Source organism: Euprymna scolopes, chromosome 32, assembly GCF_053919585.1.
Source record: "Euprymna scolopes isolate OS-2025 chromosome 32, ASM5391958v1, whole genome shotgun sequence".
Taxonomy (NCBI): Eukaryota; Metazoa; Mollusca; class Cephalopoda; order Sepiida; family Sepiolidae; genus Euprymna; species Euprymna scolopes.
The window spans coordinates 67,129,524-67,143,173 of NC_136513.1; the positions used below are offsets into that span (position 1 = coordinate 67,129,524).

At 29.9% G+C, this 13,650-nt stretch overlaps 1 protein-coding gene across 2 annotated transcripts in view; it reads left to right on the top strand.

Moving 5' to 3' along the window:
• The first annotated feature begins 879 nt into the window (after positions 1-879).
• Positions 880-13,650, top strand: part of LOC145256399 (uncharacterized) — a 48,492-nt gene continuing 35,721 nt past the window's right edge. Inside the window, exon 1 of one of the 2 annotated variants that reach the window (XM_080115259.1) lies at positions 880-1,018. The gene's annotated coding sequence lies outside the window, so the exon portion shown is untranslated. The remainder of the gene's footprint in view (positions 1,019-13,650) is intronic. The other variant, XM_080115261.1, reaches the window with a different exon arrangement.

Below are 13,650 nucleotides of genomic sequence, written 5' to 3' on the forward strand. Positions count from 1 at the left end.
CTTCTTAAGGTTATTATCCCCCCCCCCCCCAATATTTTGAAGTTTGCCTATAGAAAAATATATTCCATTTTGATCTTTCCTTACTGATGAGAACTTTAAATAGACTTATCTGGGCCTAAGGATGATGTTGTGTCCTTTCGGTCGCCGCACGATGCCATATTGAATTTAAAATTTATAACCAAACGAATTCTTTAAAAATAAAATATTAAAGGTAAAAATAAAAACGAAGAAATCTTAATAACGAATCTGGTAGATATAATTAAAAATAAAGAATACAACGACCGTCTGCCACTCGTGTAGTCTTCTTCCTTACAGCGAAAACACGCGGCCGTAACAAGAACACGTGCAGCTTCTGCTAATTATACCACGCCCACATTTCTAAATATAGACATGGTATTGACCAATGAGAAGGCGGCAACTGATTGCCAGTGCAGATGGCATGCGACAGGTCACGTGTTATGAAGCGTGGTACGCGGGCCCAGCACAGAGTGCAACACATGATCGCATTAAAATAGAAAAACGGAGATTCAAAATAACGCATCAATAGAGAAAGAATAACAAGAAACACTGACATATGTGCGCGTGCATTCAACGTATTTGTGATGTGTGTTGTTGCACACGTTCTAATAATTATGTAGCACGCACTCTGGTTGTCTGTGAAATAATGTGCATCTTCCTGGCTTTAGGTTCCCAACCTGTCGGTCTTCCAACGTTTAAGAAACGTACAACTTCACATTCGCACGCGGACATTGTATTCCACACTTACGCATTTTAACACGACTGCTATGATTAGAGAAATAGCTGAAAGTTTTATTTAGCATCCTATTTATTCTCTCTCTCTCTCTCTCTCTCTCTCTCTCTCTCTCTCTCTCTCTCTCTCTCTCCATGTGCAGCCTCTGATTGCATGCTATTTTCCTATTCTTTCTAGAGACAATGTATCCCTTTTTGTTGTACAACTACCATGTTGCGAACAACATGCGATCACGAATCCACACGCTTCAAGCCCTTCTTCACTTAGGTAGGTTTATATTATTTTCTTTGTTCTAACATGTAACTTTCGATTATTTTAGAAAAAAGTCAGTGATGGATGTAATGGAATTGTTTAATCAAACCATATTTTTTTATTCTTATTTTTTTATCTATATCAGTTGTTTTTGTTTTGTTTTACGACTGCCTCAAAATTGAAACAGTTTTCATTTATAAACAGCGACTAATTTCGATTGCAAATATGTCATGCAATGCTTGCATTTTTGAGAAGTTCGAGAGAAATAAAATGAAACAAAAAGTAATTGATAAAATATCGCGTTTTGAATGTTCGAAAAGAAACAATAGAAAAACATACGTTTCTTTTTTAACTTTTTTTTATGATTTTTTTACATTTTATTTAACAAATCGATTTTTTGTTTGCCCGCTTTTCTTTTTTTTTAAGAAACTGATTTAAATTTTTGACATTTTGATGTGCGACATTTTAAGAAAGGTGTCATTGATGACTTGTTGACCTTTGAGTTGGAATTAAAGTGTAGCATCTGTTCTGTCTTAAGTCAATGAAGGAGAGATCCTTCTAGACGGCGACAATTTTTATTTTTGTCCCAATCCAAAGTGTTCTATGGGGGAGTTTCATTTCCCCACATTACAACCCTTCATTGTATCTAACTCTGTCCTCGTAGGGGAGCAAGTAAATATAAACACCTGACAAGAAGACATCAAAAATTCAGTGAAAATGAATTAGTTTTGTTAGTGATTTATAATAATTATCCTGAAAAAAGTTGTTTCAAATAAATATTTTTTTAAAAAATAGCTAAATATGGTTATCAAAAATATGGGGGTATCTTGAACTTTTCAGCTGTAAGATGGCTGCCATTGGAACAGCATTATCTTAACCAAATGTTCTAGTTTAAGTATAACAATTTGGTTTAATTAATAATTTAATGAGCAAAGAATACTGTGATACTTTAACCTAATTATTAAAGTATTGTTTGGTGGTTAAATTTATTAATTGAACCAAATTGTTATACTTAAACAAAATTTGGTAAAGATAATGTTATTCCAGTGGCAGCCATCTTAAAGCTAATAAGTTCAAAATAATCAAAAAACTTTTTTTTAAATCATTTTTATGTGACGATGGAAAGGAGTCACTTACTCCATGGTGTTGGTGTACAGTGGAAACGTTTTGTTGGTTGTTTCCAGCATATCAACCCTTTTTCTGTCATTTCATGATGAATCCAGTGATTTTGGTAAAAGTTTGGATGTTTCAAGTTTTGATGCTTTTTCAGCTGAATATAAATAAATATTTGAAGTTTCAGGTATTTGTGTTGTAGATGTATTCTACACGAATCGTTTGTATTTTTTCAATAATCTGTGAATGATCGATTATTTGATTTAACCCATAAATGAAACCATGACACATATTTCCACTTCTCCGGTCAGAGTGGGATCATCAGTAATGCCAATTCCCTCAAACTACCAAGTTGGAACCTTAACAGCAGATGCATTTGTGGACTATACTGAGATTTATTTGACTATACTGAGGATCCGGTTGAGGTTAGAGAATGGTTAAATTGCGAAGGACAGAAAAGCAAACAGGTTGGAATATTCATTTGCAAGAAGTAATTCTTTAATGTCAGTGGAAACGTTGATTTGTTATTAATGTTTTATTTTAAATGAATTCATTTAAATCTTCAAATTTATAATTAATTTTACAATTGCTTCCTAAAAGTAGTTTTAGGATTTCAGAGGGAAATAATCAGCCACCATTATAAAAATTCTGATTATCCTTGACACTTCTGTCATTTATATTTAATTTGCGCATAACAAATCTGTAGTTTTGTATAACTGATTCTATTTTTTTCCATTTCAACTGATGTGAAGAGCCACACATCAGTTGGAACGAAAAACAAATATACAATTAGTTGTCCATTTCGCTTGGATGACATCGTCTTTCTCCAATAATGACTACTTTTATCGTGCGATGAGCCAATAACACATCGAACCCAGTGACATTCAGAGAACTTTTTCAGAACAGGTGCTCGACTGAAAAAAAAACAGCAGAAAATATAGTAATGGCGAGGCATAGGTCTATAACACATTCCTCTGAAAAGGGTACTTTTAAAACAGGAGTAAAAGGAGTAAAGTCGACAATCAGTCCGACAGATTCCTGGTCATTTTGAAGTTAGGTGGCCTTGTTTCCATCAATCTGAGGTATGGCTCTGTACAGTTCTAGAATGTCCACCCACCCAGGCTTTTGCTTTTTTCTTTGAGAAGGTGTTAGTTTATCGCAAATCGGCTGGGACACCCCTACTCTGCAACTCCAATGGAGCTGCTCAGACATCTTTGTGGACCATAGTGCCCTTCCTCTTGTGTGCTGGCTTTTCAATTGTAATTTAATCTTGTGTCTAAATAACAAGGTAAATAACATCACATCCCTCTAACCCTAACCCTTCATCAATATTGAGCACGCGCACGCGCTTCTACCAAATATCAGCTGATCTTTACTTTTGTATGTGTCCATGTTGTTATGGTGATTATATTCAAATTTTGTGCGTGGAAAAAACATTCACAGCAAAAACTCATTTTCTGCCATAAATGAAAAGAACTCACATTACCATGAGACTGCTTTCCTGTACATTACAACATAGTCGTTTTCAAATCCAATGTCAAAAAATATTTTGTTTTAATAATTATTAAGGTCAAAAGGTCACTCAAAGACGAAAGATTAATGAGATGAATGGATTATTAGTTGAATGATGAATAATATTATGAGAGGATTAAAAATGATAAATGGAATGAACAAAATATGTTCTCGAATTTCCTTTATTCCATTCATCATTTTTAATTCTCTCATAATAGTATTCATCATTCAACTGATAATCCATTCATCTCGTTAACCTTTCGTCCTTGAGTGACCTTTTGACCTTAATAAATGATTATTCATTATAAAAAAAATCAAACATAAAAACGTCAAATCGATTAAAAACAACTCATAAAACACAAATTCATAAAAAATTTTACTTTAAAATAAATAAGCAATTAAGAACCAATCATTATCAGTTAACGCTCACGAAGAGAACAAAAGGTAGTGTTCCTTGGAATCTGAGTGATAGCAGTACTCTCCTCCACTTCTTTCAATCATGGTTGAAAATCACTTTGCATTCTTGCACCAATTGCTTATGATTGGGGGGGGGGGGGTAAGTAGTAATATGCCTCCCCGACGTTCTATTATTCTCCATGCTCTTCCAGTGAAAATCTGGATGGTGTCCTCCCACGTCGGTTTTTATGTCCTCCAATCATTTTGTGTTATAGCAACCAGTGCTGGTGCAGCCATTTTTTAGTGTCAGATTCTGAACTTTTTCCCTACCTTTACATTTTTATTTTATTTTTTCTTTCTGGATTTCCTTCCTTTTTCAACTCACTCCATAGAGTCACCTGGTTGTGTGGTTTCCACACAAGAGTGTTTTTCTGAATAATTTCATTAGTGTTTTGATTTCAATTTCTCATAGTTTTTCGGGGGTTTATTTTTTCAAATTTTTTTCACAAATATTCCTAATGTTCCTACAATTATTGGTAACGATCTTCTTCATATTCTGTATTTCCTTTCAGCTGTCCAGCAAACTCAATGTATTTGCTTAGTTTATCTGCATTTTTCATCTTCACCCTATGATATGCTTGACGACAAAATCTAGAATTTAGCAGGATTGCTTTCTTTCTGTTGATTATTATCACATCCGGTTTCCTTGCTTGACTGACTTTTGACTGACTTGACTTGCATTTCCAAAAGGATTTCATGCTTTTCAGTTTACATTTCAGTTTGTGTCTGCAGCATTTGTGTGCATGCTCAAAATGCGGATATTTTTCCAGTAGATTATCTTCCTAACACAGTTGTGTCTGTTTTAATATTACTTTGTATGAGTTTGCTTGGGAATCTTGGCTTTCTTGTATTGCACTGTTTTGTGCAGCTGTGAGCGTCAATCCAATTTCTCTTCTCGTAGCCATGCCCATCTGTGTTCGTTTTTTGGTTAATCTTATAAATTGTTGTGTAGCTGCTTCTCTGCCCCATTTTGTTTTTGAACTTTTTTTTGTTTCCCATTTTCTCTTTACATTCTTCATCTTGAAAATGATAATAAAAATCTCTGTATTTTTGTTATATATTTTTCTAGTTCTTTAACTGAATTGTTAAACACTTACTAATCCGTTTCCCTCCTTCTTTCCTTTTTTACCTAGTCAGTATCATCCTTTGGGTGCAGTGCAGTGTGCATTGTCATTAATTTGCAGGTTCTTTTATTCACATAACTGATCTCATCTTTTGTCTATATCAAACGATCAGACGATCATTCTTGTAATTCTCAGAAAATATCAGTTATAGATGACCTAATTAACCTATAATTTTTTTTCATCTTCTCTGAAAAATAACCCAATCTAATAATTATCCCCAAAAGTATTTATTTATGAAATATAGATTTTGAATTATGGATAGATTTAATATGATTTGAGACACTCCTAAAAGAACAAGAACAAAAAGGAGACATTTTGTTTCAACTCAGATTTTTTTTTACTTTCGGTGGAATTATGAACAAGAAAATATGGTGTATTTAAAAAAAAAAAAAAAAAAAAAGAGAGGGGGGGAGTATTTACAAAATATTTTACTAATTGTCTAAAAGTACCTAGTCTTATTCAAAAGCGTATTTTGCTAAATACACATTTTTAATTAAAAAAAAGTTTTATTTACAAAATGTACAAAATTTTAAATACCAAATTGTCACCCATATAACTCAAAATCGCTTAACTTTAGTGATTCAACAAGAACTGATTATATGAAGAAAAAGTGTGCTGTTAGAAGCGAGATGAACAAAACCAATGAAACGATTACAGAAGGACATTAAAAGAGTCTATGTTGATGCCATTGTCAGTGAACAATGTCTAAAAAAGTGTACAAGATTTTTTTATTACAACATTCCATAACTAAAGGTATAATTTCTATAAATAAATGCATGTAAAGGTTTTATTCTGCTGATGTCGTCTGGGTAACTGTAACATGTGTAATGATCAGATCGGGTGATGAACACAGTAAGCAACATAGAATCGCTTGTGCCATGCATTATGTTGATGCATTATGTTGATGTATTATGTTGATGTATTATGTTGATGTATTATATTGATGTATTATGTTGATGTATTATATTGATGCATTATGTTGATGTATTATGTTGATTTATTATGTTGATGTATTATGTTGATGCATTATGTTGATGCATTATGTTGATGCATTATGTTGATGTATTATGTTGATGTATTATGTTGATGTATTATGTTGATGCATTATGTTGATGCATTATGTTGATGTATTATATTGATGCATTATGTTGATGTATTATGTTGATGTATTATATTGATGTATTATGTTGATGTATTATATTGATGTATTATGTTGATGTATTATGTTGATGTATTATATTGATGTATTATATTGATGCATTATGTTGATGTATTATATTGATGTATTATGTTGATGTATTATATTGATGCATTATGTTGATGTATTATGTTGATGTATTATATTGATGTATTATATTGATGCATTATGTTGATGTATTATGTTGATGTATTATATTGATGTATTATGTTGATGTATTATGTTGATGTATTATATTGATGTATTATATTGATGTATTATGTTGATGTATTATATTGATGTATTATATTGATGCATTATGTTGATGTATTATGTTGATGTATTATGTTGATGTATTATATTGATGTATTATATTGATGTATTATGTTGATGCATTATGTTGATGTATTATGTTGATGTATTATGTTGATGCATTATGTTGATGTATTATGTTGATGCATTATGTTGATGCATTATGTTGATGTATTATATTGATGCATTATGTTGATGTATTATGTTGATGTATTATATTGATGTATTATGTTGATGTATTATGTTGATGTATTATATTGATGTATTATGTTGATGTATTATATTGATGTATTATGTTGATGTATTATGTTGATGCATTATGTTGATGTATTATGTTGATGTATTATGTTGATGCATTATGTTGATGTATTATATTGATGCATTATGTTGATGTATTATGTTGATGTATTATGTTGATGTATTATGTTGATGTATTATATTGATGTATTATGTTGATGTATTATGTTGATGTATTATGTTGATGCATTATGTTGATGCATTATGTTGATGTATTATGTTGATGTATTATGTTGATGCATTATGTTGATGTATTATGTTGATGTATTATGTTGATGCATTATGTTGATGCATTATGTTGATGTATTATGTTGATGTATTATGTTGATGTATTATGTTGATATAAATGAATGAATAAATTAATAAATGAATGAATAAATGAATGAATAAATAAATGAATGAATGAATAAATAAATGAATAAATGAATAAATAAATAAATGAATGAATAAATAAATGAATAAATATATAAATGAATAAATAAATAAATGAATAAATAAATGAATAAATGAATGAATAAATAAATAAATGAATAAATAAATAAATGAATGAATAAATAAATAAATGAATAAATGAATAAATAAATAAATAAATGAATAAATAAATGTATAAATAAATAAATGAATAAATAAATAAATAAATGAATAAATAAATAAATAAATGAATAAATAAATGTATAAATAAATAAATGAATGAATAAATAAATGAATAAATAAATGAATAAATAAATGAATAAATGAATGAATAAATGAATAAATAAATAAATGAATTAATAAATAAATGAATGAATAAATAAATAAATAAATGAATAAATAAATAAATAAATGAATAAATAAATAAATGAATAAATAAATGAATAAATAAATGAATAAATAAATAAATGAATGAATGAATAAATGAATAAATAAATAAATAAATAAATGAATAAATAAATAAATAAATAAATGAATAAATAAATAAATAAATAAATAAATGAATAAATAAATGAATAAATAAATAAATGAATAAATGACTGAATAAATAAATGAATAAATAAATGAATAAATAAATGAATAAATGAATGAATAAATAAATGAATAAATAAATAAATGAATAAATAAATAAATGAATGAATAAATGAATGAATAAATAAATAAATAAATGAATAAATAAATAAAATAATATATAAATAAATGAATAAATAAATGAATAAATAAATGAATAAATAAATAAATAAATGAATAAATAAATAAATGAATAAATAAATAAATAAATGAATAAATAAATAAATAAATAAATTAATAAATTAATAAATAAATCAATAAATAAATAAATGAATAAATATATAAATGAATAAATAAATGAATAAATATATAAATGAAGAAGAAATAAAGTTAAATTTGTAGACAGATCTCTTCCACTACCAACAGAATGTGAACATGGGATTTAGGAAAAATGGGGCTGCGGTGTTAGTGGGATCCCACACAAAAAGATACATTAGTGAGTTGAGAGTTGGGAAAGACTCGTTGACTTGCAAAACTGTGTATGTGGATAGAATGCCTTGCTACATAAAAGATCTTTGCCTATCTTTTTTGATGGTGAGTCGTTCTAAGAAAAGCAAAATCATAGCATGTGCATGGCGTTGTTGAGTGACGAGACCAATGGTTTGGTCCATAATGACTTTGTTAGTTCAAGGTACAGTGAAAGAAGTGGTGATCAACACAACAGAAATACCTCAAAAAGTGACCAAAATGTACTGTGTCACATCTCTAATTATGTTAACTGGAATAAAAGGAGACAATTGTTCACCCTAGAGCAGTTTTTTTTTAATTCAGCCATGAAATGATTGAAAGCAAGAACAAATGAAAACAAAAAAACTCATCTCGCTTTTTACATGGAAATTAGCACAAAAAATCCATTTCTTCTAAGCGCAAATTGATCAACTTTACAGTAAGCTGCAGAAAAAAAAAGAAAGAAAACATGCGAGATTAATGTGTCCATGTTTTTGTCGATTACTTTTAAGGTATTAGAATTAAGAACATGATTTCTGATAGGAATGATTCCTTTTATATATATATATATATATATATATATATATATATATATATATATATATATATATATATATATTCTCCTAAATGTATATGCGAAGTGTGTCTGAAAAATAATGGAACTCAGTTCACAAGCGATATATTTTCAATTTCAAAAAACAAACGACATGGTTTCCACTTCAAAGTAATCCACTACTCAGAGTCCAATGGACTTTCTCATCCTTTTCTGCCTGATCTTCTATACTGTTCTGGCAAGATTATAACGGGGTGCTTATCAACTCTATTAATATGAAGAAATTTTTTAAAAAGTCATTTGGAACAAGATCAGGTGAATAGGGAGGTTTCTTCAGTATGGTGGTGTTTTTATTTAGTTGATCAGTGTGCACCATTTGTTCTTCAGTATTCATAGCTGAAAGACCTGAAAAAGAGTAATGTCAACAAAAGCAAAAAAAGAATGTAATGATTGCGAAAAAAAAAAAACGCTAAGATTATAATTAATCTGCTGCCAACATATCAAGCGAGATGAAAACAGAATCTGCTTTAACCTCTTCTGTCCATAGTTTGCACAGCATACATTATTTTTTAGATTGATTTTGCCTTATTTTTTTATATTTTGCCTTATTAAGGGATCCCAAGCAAAAGAATTTAGTTTACTGAAATTTAAACAATTTGACAAAAAAACAAAACAAACACATTATCGGATTTTTTTTTTACAATGTTCTAACATAGTGGGGTGGGGCATTGGTAAAATGGATACTTCACAGACTATGACCTTCGTTACACAGAGTTGCAATCTTATTAAATGTAATGCGCTCAATTTCACACTAAAAATCATGAGGAAAAGTATGAACTCATAATCCCCACTAACAATGGGTAAAATACTGACTTGTGTTCAACTAATCACATACAATTATGAAAATACATATTGTTTTGGAATTGTAGAGGTATCCAGATGCCGGAAAACGTACTACTCTAATAATAACTTCTTTCATCAAATAGTTTGCCATATTCCCTGTTTTCCCAACTGTACCAATATGCAGAAATTTAAATGTAATTGTTGTACAACTCCCCACTTGGAATGTCCCCTGTAAATCTGACTCCTTATGTCTTGTTTAAGGTGAATGAAGTAAAAAAAAAAAAGAAAATTTTTAATAGATTTTTTAAATAAATGACACAAAATGGGTTGATATGACATAAACTCAACAACCAAACCTTTTCATGGGAGATTAATTCTAGAAAATGAAAACTTTTCCAGATCCATAACTTCAGTCATGAAAGCAGTTTCCAGCCTCAATTTTTGGCCTATATAACCATTTTTTTGTGTGTGTGTGTGTATGTGTGTGTGTGTGTGTGTGTATGTGTGTGTGTGTGTGTGCGCGCGTGTGTGCGTGCGTGCGCGCGCATTTTTTCTAAACACTAGCCTAGTCTAATAATAATCTCTACATTTATTTTTGGAAATCAAGCTTTTATGATTCTCCATCTTTCTTGAACAATCTAAATCAACAATGACGAGATATAGTTATTTCCATTTTTGATTACTTTAGAAGTATTCAGGTGTCAAACCTCTTTCACTTATTAAAGGTGTTCAGGTTAGATTTATAAAGTTGTCGCAGTTGCATGGTTGAAGGAATCAATTTCTAAGGTTGAACAAGATCGTAGGATAAACAGTGGACCAATGATACAAGTGCAAATGCTTATCAAAAACAAGAGATGAGAACCAAGAAAACCAACCATAGTCATTGGAGAAAGTCGGCATCATGTTAAAGTTGACTTTGGCAGACTATATCAAGACAGACACAATAACCTGGTAATGGCCGACAAGAGATCCAGATATTCCATCACAGAAATGTAAATAACATTATTCATGGAAACCTAAAGCTGAAAGCAAAAATAACTGCAGACCAACAACAACAGACAGATTTTTTCAATCTGAAGAATTTGTACCAATCCTCCATGCTAAATAAATTTGATCAGCAGATGATAACCTCACTACAACTCTAAGTGAAGAGAGAAGATTAAATTTTTATGCAAGTCTCTAAACAAGATGGGACAAAGTAAGAATAGAATGTGATAGTCACAACATACAGAGCAATAGTTTTATCAGCAATAAATGGGATTCTCAATAAGGCAACAAAAGTTAGAAAAAATAAGTTAGAAAATATTAAATCGGATCAGACTAACAAACAAGCAGAACTTTGCAACAACGGTGAATCTGCTTATGTCAGAATTAAATAATCGCAGATACAGGTAAGATGCAAAACAAACCAGATTCCTGGATCTGCAGCGATGCAAGCAACTTATAAAGCAAGTTATTAATTCATTAAATGATATAATAGACAAAAAAACAAGGGTGCTTGTGTAGATTGGTGATGTTTTAAACCAACACATTTCAGGTGAAAACATTACACTATGTGCTTAGGTAATTTTTTACTTTCTGTCCACCTTAACAATTACCTTTACAATAACGACTTTTCTAATTTTCGAGTATGCTGAAAACGAATATCGCATTTAAATTTGGCGTTAACAAGTGGGTTTTTGGAATATCAAGCAATCACTGATGGCCGTTTTGCACGCGCGGCAAAAATATGCGCACGTTTGTTCCAAATTTAAATGCGATATTCATTTTAAGCCTACCCGAAAACCCATTCAAGTTGTCATTTTAAAAGGGATTGATGAGGTAAAAAATAACTAAATAAAAACCGTACTCACATGAAACGTAAAAATTAGTATAAATTCCAGAAATTAAACAAAAATAATAATAATCCACATACGTTCTTTAAAGATTGATTTAAAAAAATGGCGAGCGACCCTTAATTTAAGTCAACTCAAGAGAGATAAGTCAGTCTCCCATACTGAATTAGTCGCGCGGCTCTTCCATATTAAAACATACGATAAACCCCGATAATTCGATAAATTCTATTTTAATTATTTTTCTACCTGATTATTTTTGGTAATTTTTTTTAAAATCTGTACTAATTTCAACATGACACGTAAGTACGTAATAATCTTTTCACCTGAAATGCGTTGGTTTAAAAAATTACGAATCTACACATGCACCAGAAAGTTTTTGATTCAATTCCAAACGATAAATTCAGATCAAACAATAATAGGAGATAAAAACAACAATTATATCAACAACAAAACTGAAACAACAAATGCAAGGGAAAGAACTCCAAGAGTTCTTCCCCTTGCATCTGTTTTCATCAGATTAAATCAAGAAAGGAATTACATGTAACTAAAAGAAAGAAAATAACAACCAGAGAAAGAAAACATAAAAAACTGACCAATAAAAATATCGCCTCATAAGTAGCAATGGCCAAAGACATATTACCTGAAAATACTTCATTTAAACTTCTCGGCCTAATGTTCACAGGAAGCATGAGTTGGATACATTGAGATCATTGTCAAGGCTGCTGGGAAGAAGGTGGGCTCTCACTACTGTGCTAGAAAGCTACTTACACCTGAAAGTATCCTGTAAGTATCCTATAAGGCCACCATTCGCCCATGTATGGAGTATTGTTGTCACATTTGGGCTGGTGCATCTGCTGTTTGTCTCTCACTTCTGGACAGGGTTCAAAAGAGAGTCACAAATCTGATAGGTGTATCAGAATTTTAGGGGAATTTTTGACACCCCTAACACGAAACTGCGAATAAAATATAAAAACTCATAATTTCTCTTTTTAAAGTGGGTTGTTTATTTTCTGTATGGAATATACTTCCAGAATAAACTATTAAAGTTGTTTAAAAAATAATAGAAATATTAGTTTTTTAAAAAACAGTGTTTACAAAGTGCCAGCGCGCCTTCATGCACCTTTTTTTTTACGTAATGAAATCAATTGAATTTTACGAGTGAAATTTTTTTTTCAATTTTTAAACTTTAAAAATCCATCAAAATTTTTCTATTGGTTAAATTTTTACGACATTTTCAGGGTCAATGTGAAATTTTATGCTCTTTCCAATAAACTGAATATAATATTTTAGACAAACGTTTACTTTTTTTAATTCACCCTCCCCCCATTTTGAAAGGTCTATTAAAACTTTAATAATTAATTTATGTACCAAAGTTTTATATATCACAAATTGAAGATAAAAGATCAATAAATAATATATTCAAATTTAAAAAAAAAAGAAGTGTTTTTTAGAAATTTACCTGTAAAGTCCAAAGTTTAAAACCTTTTTTTTTTAAACCACGTTGTTTTTTTTTTGTTTTTTTGTTTTTTTTTTATGAAACCTTATAATCTTCTTATATTGTACAGAAAGTTTCGTTTTATTACGAAAATTATTTCTATTTCATTTAATGTTTTTTGGGGGTTTTTTTTTTTAGATATTAAAAAAAAAATTCACTCCATAAAGTGGAAATTAAATATATTAAATCAAAAACTCGTATTTTTTGAGAAAAGAAAAAAAAATTTCTTGAACTATTTTTTTTTTTTTTTTAAGACAAAAAATTATAAATAAAATGTGACTAGTTTTCAGGTATGGAGGCACAAATTTCTTTACGCGCAAAGGTAGACGGCTAACGTGAACGTGTAGTTTTTACTTCCTTCTGTCCACCCGTAATTCAAAACAATAAAAAAAAACTACTTCCGGTTTTAAATAAAAACATAAAATGTTTGCATCATGGCGGG